Here is a 12,462-nt window from a genome sequence, read left to right on the forward strand (position 1 = left end):
TAATATTCTTTCAATAATGTTATAATTTAATCTAATTTAATTTTATAATGATTTAATATTCTTAAATAAAAAATAAACATATAATTATATAATTATACATGTTTCGTGATTATTTAGAATCCTGACATCAAAATAATAAATGTTTTAAATAATCATGTTCAAAATAATTTATTATTATTACTGGTAAAATTCTATAGGTTCGGGACATTTCCTAGAAGTTTAAATTAGGTTCGGAAATAATAAAAATCATGTTTAGGGTTTCAGTTTAGGGTCGGAGTACTGATTCTCTACTGAACCGGACTGACTCGGTTTGAAACGAACTGGTTTGAAATGAAACGGACCAAACTGGTTTTTAAATCGTGAAATGACAGAAATAACCTTTGACCAAAATGATGATGTGTTGATATTGCCGTAATTGTTTTTAAAACAGATGGGCATAATAGTCATTTAAATCAATAAAACTCGTATAAAACAAGACTGAACCGGTCGGTTCAGTCATTTTCTTTCTTCTTCCTTTCTTCCCCGATTGCTCAACTCAACTCTCCGTCTCTGTTGAAATCGGCATCGCCGCTTCGGCGACGTTTTGGTCGATTGAAGGTCGATATCGACTCTACTTGACGAGTAGTTGACGATTCTAAAGTTTGTTTCTTTTAATTTCGTCTATTTTTCCTTTAAATTCGAGTTTTAGGGTTCGGTGGCTAAGAACTAAAATTGGGGTTTTGCTTTGATTTTAATATATGTTGTTCCTGGTTGTTTCATATGTAATCTAATGTAAATTTTGTTTTGATTGAACAGGTGACGGAGTCAGAATTTACCTTTGAAGTTTCGGTTCGTCGGTTAACAGCGTGAGAACGTCGGTTTCGGGGTCGTGGTGGCTTTTCCGTCATCGTGGATGCTCCCTGCTCTACGGACTCGGTTGGAATCGACGTAACTTCGGGTCGACTCGGCTTGACTGAGTTGACTCGGTCCTGACTCAGTGGTGTCTCCTCCGTTCTCTGTGCTTTCGGGACGACTATAAAGCTCCTCTGGTTCGTGGGTAAGAAGAAATCGGATAGTCTAAGGTTTTTTTTGAAAAAATAATTTGTTTCTCTATTTTTTCGGTTAGACGGTAGGTCAGTTTAATGTTTTGTGATTCTTTGTTCTTCTATTCTGATTATATAGAAGATGATATTAATTTTGGTACAATTGTACTACTGTTTTTAAGCTTGTACATATTGAGTGTGTGGAAGAGCTGAGTTGTAATAATCTGAGTTGTATAAGGACTGAATTTGGAACTGTATTAATCTGGGTTTTTGATAGCTTTCGTGTGTGACAATTGTTGTGACTTGTTCAGCTTTATAAGAGATGTTCATCACATTACAGAGTTGTTGAATTGCATTAATGAACTCTAGTTGTAGTGTCAACTATTGTCTCATGTAGGCTTTTTGACAAAATTGAAAATGATTTCACGTTTTTCTGTTTGGAGTTGAATTGTGATCTGGTTGTCTAGGAGAGTACTGTAGTTTTGTCTAAAATAGAATGGTAAAATGAATTGGCCACATGAGAATTCAATAATTTCAATGGCTATCTGTATAATATCTTTGTCAAGCTGAAGCATGTGAATTAAAGAGTTTAGATTGACCAAATAGACACAAATGAATGTGTTTGTGGAAGAGGACTAATTTTATATAGGTAAGGTGAATTGTAGGCATATAGGATTTACGTAGTAGGAGGAGTGATGAATATTATAAAAATCTATCGTCTGTATGGAACTAATATTTAACCGTTATAACATTAATTTATCGCTCACTTAAGTATTTAAAATTTATTCGTGTCGATGCATATTTTATAAATATAGCAACTATTAATACTACCGCAAATTCTTAATTCATTACGCGATATGTTATGTAAATTATCTAATCGGTCTACGTACTCTACGATTAAATCTATATCGGTTATGGACGTTACAGAAAAGAATTCTTGTTGGTGACCTAGTTTGTGTGAAATGGAAGCATTTTGGTTATGAGAAGAGTTTCAAGATTCTTGACATGCTTGAGTTTACTAGTGATGGTCCCTTTGAAGTTGCAAATATTGTGAATTCTAGCTATTGCAAGATCAAGTTAGGAAAAAGGGTTACTTCTACGGTTCCTTTTAATGCTCTCTCCTTGTGCCCCTTGATTCAAATTTGCTCCTCCCTTATGAAGATTCCCTTCCAAGAGTGGGAGGATTAGGGCGGAGCATCCTTAGCCTCATTGGACTTGCCTAGGTTTGATAAAGAGTATGGAAAAGTTAAGGTCAAAGCTCGGTCATATGTAGTCAACGCCTGGTCAACGGCCAGAACCCTTGTTGAAGCTACACCGGAGCAGCCTGCCCCTGCTAGACCATGGCCTAAGCTTGGCGGTCAAAGTGGCTAGAGTGAACCCTAAGGTAACTTGCTACGGTGGCGATTTAATTCCCACCTTTTTGTTTAAGGACTAAATTGTAATAAGTGGAAAGTTATGAGGACCATTTAATTATTTAAATGGTCCTCATACGTGAGCTAGCCTAGTCCATTAGGCTATTTCGTATTTTTGCTTAAGTCCCTAAAACTTTGTTAACTTGCCTTGACTAGTCATAGTCAAGAGCATCTTTTGATTATAAATATCTATAGTCTTACCTCATTTAGGGGTAGACAATGTTATAAGTATTTGAGTTATGAAAATGCTTTGTGCATGAAAGGAAAGCTGTGTGCTTTTAGGGTTTAGGGCTAAGTGCCAAGTTGCTTTCTCTTACTCTCTATTCCTCTTTTCCGTTTCCGTCCAAAATCTCTCCTTCAATTTCAAAATTCGATTTCTCCATCACCACTCACCCAAATCACTTCATTCTTCTTCCTATAGCTTCCTTTATGTCTCTACTTTCATTCCCAATCAGTGAACCCCCATTTCTTTCCGGCCCGATTCCGGAAAACCAGAAATGCTCCGATAGGTCTGAAAAGCTCCCATCTTTACTCCTTTCTATTCTAAATCATTTTCTCTCTTCACTACTCATTAGGAAATCAATCTTAGAACTAAATATCAAGCTTAATACTATTATCTTATTGTTCATCTCTTGAATCCCATTTTTAGAGCTTAAAACTCACTTTTAGTCATTAAAAATCACTTTTAGTCATTAAAAATCATAGCTTTACTAATCTAAACCCTAGATCCACTTTACCTTTGCTTCCTCCGGCCAAACTCCGGCCATCGGCGACCACACGCCATCTTAAGGTGGTATCAGAGCCATATCCTCCTCTACTCCACCGGCTGCCGTCCAAGCTTCCTCCAACCAAGCCACCATTCCGCCTTGCTCCAAGGAAGAATATGATGCCTTAAGGAAGCAAGTTGAAGAGCTCTCTCATTTAACTCGCCGTCTTCAACTTGATGCTTGATTCAACCATGAAAAGGAGACTGCATTAGGGTCAATCCGTGATAGAGAGCGTCGAAAGGTTATAGAAGATGACTCTCTCTCGTCTCCTAGTGAAGATTGATCTTAAGGACTTTAAGATTGATCTTCTGGAGCTTGATGGTAAAAATAAATCCCGATGTCTTAATTGAGTGGATTACTACACTTGATAGGATTTTCGAGCTAAAGAATGTGGAAGAGCATAGAAAATTCAAGTTGGTAGCTTTGAAGCTCAATGGTTTTGCATCTACATGGTGGTTTAATCTCGTCTATGAAAGGGAGAGTCTAGGTAAGTCTCGTGTTAAAACTTGGGATTAAATGAAATTGTTAATGAGAGATGCTTTCTTCGCTAGAGATTACAAGCAAAAGTGTTTGGTTAAAGAATATATTGACTCTTATGAACATTTATTGTTGAAATGTGGACTTGGAGAAGATATCTTTCCGTTCTTACTTGGTTTGAATGAAGAAATTGGTGACATGGTTCAATTGCAACACTATCGGTCCTTTAATGATGTTAAGAGCTTGGCATTGCAATGTGAGGTGAATCTTGCTCACCAACAAGCTTGAAACGGGAAAGGAATCTACTAACCTCCTCAAGCTAGAATGGGCAGTTTGTCTCCCAAGCCCTTGACCATCAATGAAACATCTAGCAAGACTCCTTCGGCCCGCTACAACAAGCCACCCTCGGCTTCTTATGTCCCTCCTAAGCCACCCACACCATATCCTTCTAGAATGACCGGTCCTAGAGGTAATCAAAAGTGTTACAAGTGCAATCTTCTTGGCCACTATAGGAATGAATTTCCTAACAATGCTACTAGAAGGATCACCTATGTGGAAGAATTTTGCGATGATGACTATCAAGTTGATGATCAAGTGGAACCACAAGGCGAAAAGGAAACAATGGAAGAAGTGCTATGTAAGGGGGATGAAGAAGGAGAACTCCTTGTCTTGATGAATTTGCTAAGCCTTGAATCAAAAGGAGAAGATTGGAAAAGGAAAGCCCTCTTTCACTCTCGGTGCAAGACCAAAAGGATGGGTTTTTGTGAATTCATAATAGATAGTGGTGCTTGTGAAAACGTTGCAAATGTAAGCATGGTGGATAAATTAGCCCTAGTCACCGTCCCTCATCCTACACCATATAAGCTCTCTTGGGTGGATCCAATGCATTCGGTTAGGGTGTGGAAGAGAGCTCAAGTTTCCTTTTCTATAGGAGAATACAAAGATGAGGTGTGGTGTGATGTAATTCCAATGACCGGTTGCCATCTCCTACTTGGAAGACCTTGGGCTTATGATAGAAGAATCAAGCATGATGGTTTTGAGAACACATATACTTTTGTCAAAGATTCAACAATATACACTCTTACTCCTCTTAATCTGACCATGAAGGAAGAAAAGGCTTCTAAGAACCTTCGGATCACCTTTGCACAACTCCACAAGTTTCCATGGCCCTCTAATTCCATTGTAAGTTCTACTTCCATTCTTGGTAATCCTGGGAAGATGTTGAACCGAGAACCTCTTGTTAGTATGTCTAATTACTCTCTTGATTATGCAACTGTAACGACCCAAAATTGAATTATATAGTACAATGATAATCGAATTAATGAATTGAATATATAATTATATCGTATTTAGAATTTACGTAATAACGTATGCCGATTAAAGTTCCTAAGGAAACATTTATTTTAAATACATAAAAATTGAAGATTTAAAATTATTTGACTATATTAAAAATGAAATAAATTTTAGTAAAAATATTAAAAGGTGAGTGATGAGTCAAGATTTTTTTGTGTGGTTAAAGGCCACTTGTACTAGTGCAATCTGTAGAACAAAAGAAATAAAAGAGAGAAAAAAAAAGAAGCAAGTAACGGAAGACTTTTCATCTTCATCCCGTTTTTCTCTCTTCCATTTGACCTCCGTCCACAAATCGTCATTCACCGCCTCCGTCCGACCACCTCTCAACCAGCCACCACTACCGTTGTGAAGCTGACATCCGTACGAACCCATAGCCACCAACCTCAGCCTTTGCCGTAGTCGGAGCAGAGAGAATCGGCCGGAAAACCAGTCGCCTTTGCTGAAGTGACGTTTTGCCTTGAATCGTCGTGTTCGTCTGTCTCCTTCAACGAGGCCACCAGTTATAGACACCCCAGACAACGACGAACCCATACAGACCAAAGGGAAGGTCTGCCGTCGTCTGTGGAGGGGGAAATCACCGGTCAAACGGTCGCGGAACTGAAACCCTCACTGGTATAAAAGTCAAACTTTTTTCTCAGAATTTCATAACTTTTGAAAAATTCTAGTAAATCGACCACGAATTTCTTTTACCTGAAATTTTTACTGTAAGTAAATAAACGTATTTAGAATCTGATATAATTTTTCCAGAATTTTATGGTTAGTAGAAAAATAATGAAAATTCTGGACAGTTTTAAGTCGATTGATTTTTGCTGAATTGTATAAAATAGATATGGACCTGAAACCAATTGGAAAAGGTTTTTAAAATTATGTAGTATGATATAAAAATAGTCACAGACCTAAAGAACTCGGAAAAATAGAATCGATGATTATTAAGTATAATCGATAGGTTTAAGTTATAGATTATTGGTTTTATTGAATTTGAGACAAGGAAATTATAGAAAATGGATTACATGATGAAGTTAGATACAGGAAAGTAAATGGACAGTGAAAAATAACCTGAACAAATTTAGGGAAGAATTTTGTACAAAAGTATCCTAGAATGAGAAACGTGTCAATGTAGGATAATCACCGGATTGATTCCGAGTTTAGTGTGTTTTGATATGTGTATAGTACTAGAATGAATGTTTGAACAATGATAAATTATTAGCAGGATTATTGAGTTAGTATATTAATTACAACTAGAGTGATTGCGATCTAATGAGGAACATACGTTGATTGCGCGGAATAGTCGATATACGGTGAGTAAAGTTTTATTTACAATAGCGATTGCTAAATGGATTATTGCTTATGACCATGTCATGAAAATGGGAACTTAACTTATGCTTTGCAAATGTGCTTTCTTTGAATGGCATGACTTGGTCCATTATGGAAAAACTGGGAACCTTGAAAAATGATTTGATTGAATGGTTTTGGAAAATGATATATGTATAAATATATTGATATGAAACTCATGGAACCCTATGGACCGACATGAGACAGTGAAGCTAGCTGTCTTATTTATTTGTATCGATATAGAGAGCTCAGCTTGAAAAAGCCTTCTATCTGGATAGACCTCGACTAAGGGTTGATACGCACACTTCAGGCCCCTTAGTTTTCACAGAGTGTTTGAATTTCGGCTTAGGTTTGGCCACCAAAGCCCTAGTTCTCTTATTTTCATTGAATGGTTCCAAATGGTTTATGGAAATGGTTTATGGTTTGATTTGATGGGATGGGTTGATATATTTATATATGTATATACGTTTTCTCAAACATATTTTATATATGTGAAAACCTATTGTTAATGAGATTTTACTGACTAAGCTTTATAGATTATATTTTCCAAAACTTGTTTTCTTTCTAAGGGTGAATGGTTGTACACGAAGATCGGTAATTTGAGCATTCACAAGATTCTCGAGAGATCTTGAAGAAAGGTTGAATGCGACGCTTAGGATTTCATTTCCTCTATTTTGTAATGATTTATAAAACAATTGGCTCTATTACTCCATTAAGACATCCGCTATTATTTTAAATGCAAATATTCTATTGAAAATGAAATGGTTTTGAATTGAAACATGCAACACCCATTACGAGTCCCCTTACGAGAGCCTCGGTGGGGGTGCCCATAGCATCTAAGTGGAAGACTGTAGATAATGCTTGTGATAAGGGATTGCTAGAATTGCGTGCTAGGAATGTGAATTTTTTTTATCATTATCCATCTCCTATTCAAAGCATTGACTTGCCATTCTCTCGGCCCCCAATTGCCTTTTGTGATGTCTCTAGAAAAATTGTGGAGACTAACTCATTTGATGAGTTTAGTGATGAAATGGGCAACCCCACTTTGACTTGTGATGATCAAGTTTTGCCTCCATATTTTGATCAAGCTAAAGGGAAAGGAATTCTTGTTGATGACCTAGTTGGTGTGAAATGAAAGCATTTTGGTTATGAGAAGAGTTTCAAGAGTCTTGACATGCTTGAGTTTACTAGTGATGGTCCCTTTGAAGTTGCAAATATTGTAAATTCTAGCTATTGCAAGATCAAGTTAGGAAAAGGGGTTACTTGTACGGTTCCTTTCAATGCTCTCTCCTTGTGCCCTTTGATTCAAACTTGCTCCTCCCTTATGAAGATTCCCTTCCAAGAGTGGGAGGATGATGCCGAAGCATCCTTAGCCTCATTGGACTTGCCTAGGTTTGATAGAGTATGGAAAAGTCAAGGTCAAACCTCGGTCTTCTCTAGTCAATGCCTGGTCAACGGTCGAAACCCTTGCCGGAGCTTCACCGGAGCAGCCTGTCCTTGTGGGACCATGGCCTAAGCTCGACGGTCAAAGTGGCTAGAGTGAACCCTAAGGTAACTTACTATGGTGGTGATTTAATTCCCACCTTTTTGCTTAAGGACTAAATTGTAATAAGTGGCAAACTATGAGGACCATTTAATTATTTATATTAATGTTATAAATTTCCTCCGTGAGCTAACCTAGTCCTTTAGGCTATTTAGTATTTTTATTTAAGTCTCTAAAACTTAGTTAACATGCCTTGACTAGTCATAGTCAAGAGCATCTTTTGATTATAAATATCTATAGTCTTACATATTATTTTAGTTATGAAAATGCTTTGTGCATGAAAGGAAAGTTGTGTGCTTTTAGGGTTAGGGCTAAGTGCCAAGTTGCTTTCTCTTACATTCTATTCCTCTTTTCCATTTTCGTCCAAAATCTCTCCTTCAATTTCAAAATTCGATTTCTCCATCACCACTCATCCAAATCACTTCATTCTTCTTCCTATAGCTTCCTTTATGTCTCTACTTTCATTCCCAACCGGCCAAACCCCATTTCCATCCGGCCAGATTCTGGCGAACCAGAAATGCTCTAATAGTTCCGAAAAGCTCCCATCTTTACTCCTTTCTATTCTAAATCGTTTTCTCTCTTCACTACTCATTAGGAAATCCATCTTAGAACTAAATATGAAGCTTAATACTATTATCTTACTGTTCATCTCTTGATCCCGTTTTTAGAGCTTAAAACTCACGGTTAGTCATTGAAAATCATAGCTTTACTAGTCTAAACCCTAGATCCACTTTACCTTTGCTTCCTTCGGTCAAACTCTGGCCACCGGCGACCTCCACATGCCTTCAGTTTGGCTTTCTCTTTGTCAGCTGTGCTTGCAATGATTCGCTGGTAGTACCATTAATGAGAGCCAATGAAGACAAAACGATATTCACGGCTTGGCCTATCAGATTCCACTCCTTCTAGAAGTGGTTAAAGTAGTCCCATAAGGTTTCCCCTCTTCTTTGCATGCATTTCAGGATAGTCACCAGGTTCTTATCTTAGAGCTGCCCTCCTACAAACCTATTGACAAACAGTGCGGCGAATTCATCAAAGCAAGAAATCGACGATGCCGGGAGAATTCGAAACCAAATCTGGGCGACTCCTTCGAGCATAATTGGCAAAGATCGGCATCAGATAGCATCTTGTATGGCATGGAGGTTCATGGCCGTATAAAAAGTCATCACATGAGCTGTAGGGTCTCCTTCCCCATCAAATTTCTTAAAATTTGGCTTTTTCCATTTTTCTAGAGGTTGTTCGTCCATTATTCTCTACACGAAAGGGAAGGAGCCCTGACGTAGTTCGGAACGGTTCTAGCTGCGGGCATAGAATCGACAAGCTATGGAGGTTGGACAACGTTCAAGACCGGTGCCCGTGGCATGGCCGGATAGTAGGCATGTTGAGCTGGCAGCTGATCCGCCTGATGTTGTAGATAATACGCCTGAGGGTTCGCTCCGAAGAGCTGAGCACTTTGGTTTTGCACTTGTGGGTTACGTGCAGTGTAAGGTGCGACCATGTTGACTGGGGCTGGAGGAGGCATTTCGCCTCTCCGAGCCTGAAGTCTGCGCTGCACTTCTATTGTAATCATCCGACTGACGGTATCCATATTGCGGGAGTGGCCGGCAGAGAGATCCACTTGGCTTGTTGCCTTTTGTCACTATGCCGATCCTCTCTTAAGAGGTGAGGCAAACGATTCTCAACCTCATCGGCTGGCAGGTCCCTATAGTTACAGGATCATTAAGAATGCTGCTTTGATGCTGTCGGGTATCTAGCTTCAGCCTCTCCCTCAGGTCTTCTTCATAACGCTCTCGGTCATATGCATCATGATTCGAAGGTAGTTGCTTCCCTTTTTCCCTACGCCGCGTGAGCGAATCACGTAGATCGGTCGTAGGACATACTCGGCTACGGTCATTTCGGTTTGTCATCATATCGTGGAGATATACCTCCGGTTGTTGAGAGCGGCCTTGATGACGAGAGGGGAAACCATTGAGGATGACTCGATCTACTTGAGAGCGGTAGTTGGTTCAAAACCATCTCCTTCGAGAGAAAAGGGTTGGTCTTGGAAAATGACCATATCGGTCTGCTGGATTCCTCCTCGACGGCAACCATCTCCTGTCTGAGCTTGTTCTTGCTTGGCATCTGTTTCGTCCGCATGTTGGTAAAGTTGAAGTTGCAAGTTTGGTAAACTTATGAAGGAAGTTACTTGAAAAGACAACTGTAACTTTTGAATCTAGAAACTCGATGAAGACTAGATGCAAAAAAGAAAACTTTTTAGGAACTCCCCACGGTCGGCGCCAATGTTTCATCTCGGATCAAAACGAGATAGTAGTGGAGAGCACGCGCCTTCTTCCAATTAGTCTTGACGAGGTTTGAGTGACTTAGGACATAATGGGGTTGAGAAGTATTTGAGCGATTACGGCCTGAAGCTGGCCTGCAAGGCTCACCACGAAGGCGAGGGCCTCGTGGAGTTACTCAAATCTAGAGAGGAAGTGTCCATCTTCTAGAGTGAGAAGTTTGCCCTAGTGAGTTCGATATATGTCTCTTATGTGTCTTAAGACATCCGAGATACGTCTTTATATAGGGGAGCTTTTAGGGTTTACTTGGGTGCATAGTACTATGAAAGCGACATGTGCAGAGAAGGGACCATAAGTCTCCTCGGCTTTGGGCGCTCATCGCCTCTGAAGGAGGACAAGGCTGATGGTCTTCATTCCCCCGAGCGCTTATGGCCTCACAGAGGGGCAGAAGCTACACATGTACCGAGTCTGTCCTAAGCCGAGGTCACCTACGGCTCCACAGTCCAAATTACCTAAAAGCCCCTGTCGTATCGGCGCTCATGACACCGAAGATGGGAGGTGTAATAATCAACTTCTCCGAAGAAGACCTGTCTGGGATCCAGTACCCCCATACCAATCCTTTAGTCATCCCCATGACCATTGCCGACAATCATGTAGGTCGTGTCCTAATAGACGACGGTAGTTCAACAGATCTCTTGTACTACCATGTCTTTGAAAAAATGGGCTTCGTCGATGCACATCTTACTCCTTCGCCCGACCCTATCTTCGCTGTGAACAAGATCAGAATCCCAATCAAAGGACAAATCAAACTGCCGGTCACCTTGGGAGGAGGGAGCTACAAGTCTGTTCAGTTCATCAATTGGTTGGTCATAGATGCCCAACTGATTACAATGTCATTCTCGGCAGGAGCGGCATAACCACATTTTCCGGTGTCGCATCGTTCCTCTATCAAGCTTTCAAATTTCCAACTCCATGAGGCATCGACACCGTGCGCAGTGCCCAAGCCGAAGCCAGAAAGTGTCATCTGAACACATTAGAATCCAGTGAGCAGAAGGAACTGACTGAATTACTAGAAAGCACTTCTATTACCGAGCCAAAGCTCGGCACACCTTCCAATTCGCTTCTTGGAGGGAAGAAATATAAGTCTTACAAAGGTTCAGGCCAAGTGCTCAATGCCACCTTGGGATATAAGGTTGAGATCACCGAAGAGCACATGCCGCCCACGCCACTTTGGACCACCAACAGACACCGACCAGGTTTGTCTCCCTCGGTGATAAGCATGACAGCCTCAAAGATACTTTTGTCAGTTACAATGATGTCAAACTATAGGCCAACTCCTACGTACTTGCCTTCGGAGCCACTGCGCTGGAAGTCAATACCCTCATAAAGGAAGAGACAGATAGAGCCAAATGCACACCAAGCTACATGCCGAAGGCTATCCACATCCAGAAACGGCTACCAAGTTAGTCGCGGCTCTGTACAGGAAGCCGACCACTATCCAGCTCCATTGATCGCTACATTCAGCACTTTTGCAAAGTCTTGCCCCAGCACGGAGTCATCCCCGGCTTGCAAAGATGGACTCCCATCTAGTGAAGTCCAATTTGAAACAATTTTATTCGGTCCTTTGTGGCATATTTTGTAAGCCCTTGTAAGGCATTAAAACTTATTTATTAACTATGTATAAGTCCCATGGGTGGCATCATTTAGTCCCTTTCAGGAAGAATGACGTAAATCGAGGTGTTGGATGAACATAGGCCGACAGGTCTTAGTCCGCTCAATACCTACCCTAAACTAGTCACAACAGGTTAAAATACTTAAGGTAGCCTGGAAGGCATATAGTGAAGATGGACAAGGAAAGAGGCAATCCCCCAAGCAAGCGACGCCGTCCTTTTACCCTTAGCCTAGCCGCCATGGAGCGAGGCCAAGATCTCCCGATTGGTTATCCGACATACCTAGAAAAGTATAGTAAAGTCCCAGTATGAGATACTTTAGTGGGAGCAGGGACCGCGACCACTTCAGTCATCTTGGTCTGGCACAAACGGTAAAGCTGAAAGTGAGAGGCTGAATGAAACGGACCGAATAAGCGACTTGATCACTCGCCCTTTCGATCTTTTTCACTTGGCCGACCTCATTTATAAGCAAAGAGCAGTTGTGGAGCAAAACATTAAAAGTGAAGTTGTCGGTTAAGAGCCAAGTCCATGTCAACGCTTCACATTGTTAAGGCAAAGAAAAAAATTTCCTGCCAAGTCTATAACGCCAAAGGCTAAGTCGTCGGTTAAGAGC

This window comes from Rutidosis leptorrhynchoides, unplaced genomic scaffold, assembly GCF_046630445.1.
Source record: "Rutidosis leptorrhynchoides isolate AG116_Rl617_1_P2 unplaced genomic scaffold, CSIRO_AGI_Rlap_v1 contig470, whole genome shotgun sequence".
Taxonomy (NCBI): domain Eukaryota; kingdom Viridiplantae; phylum Streptophyta; class Magnoliopsida; order Asterales; family Asteraceae; genus Rutidosis; species Rutidosis leptorrhynchoides.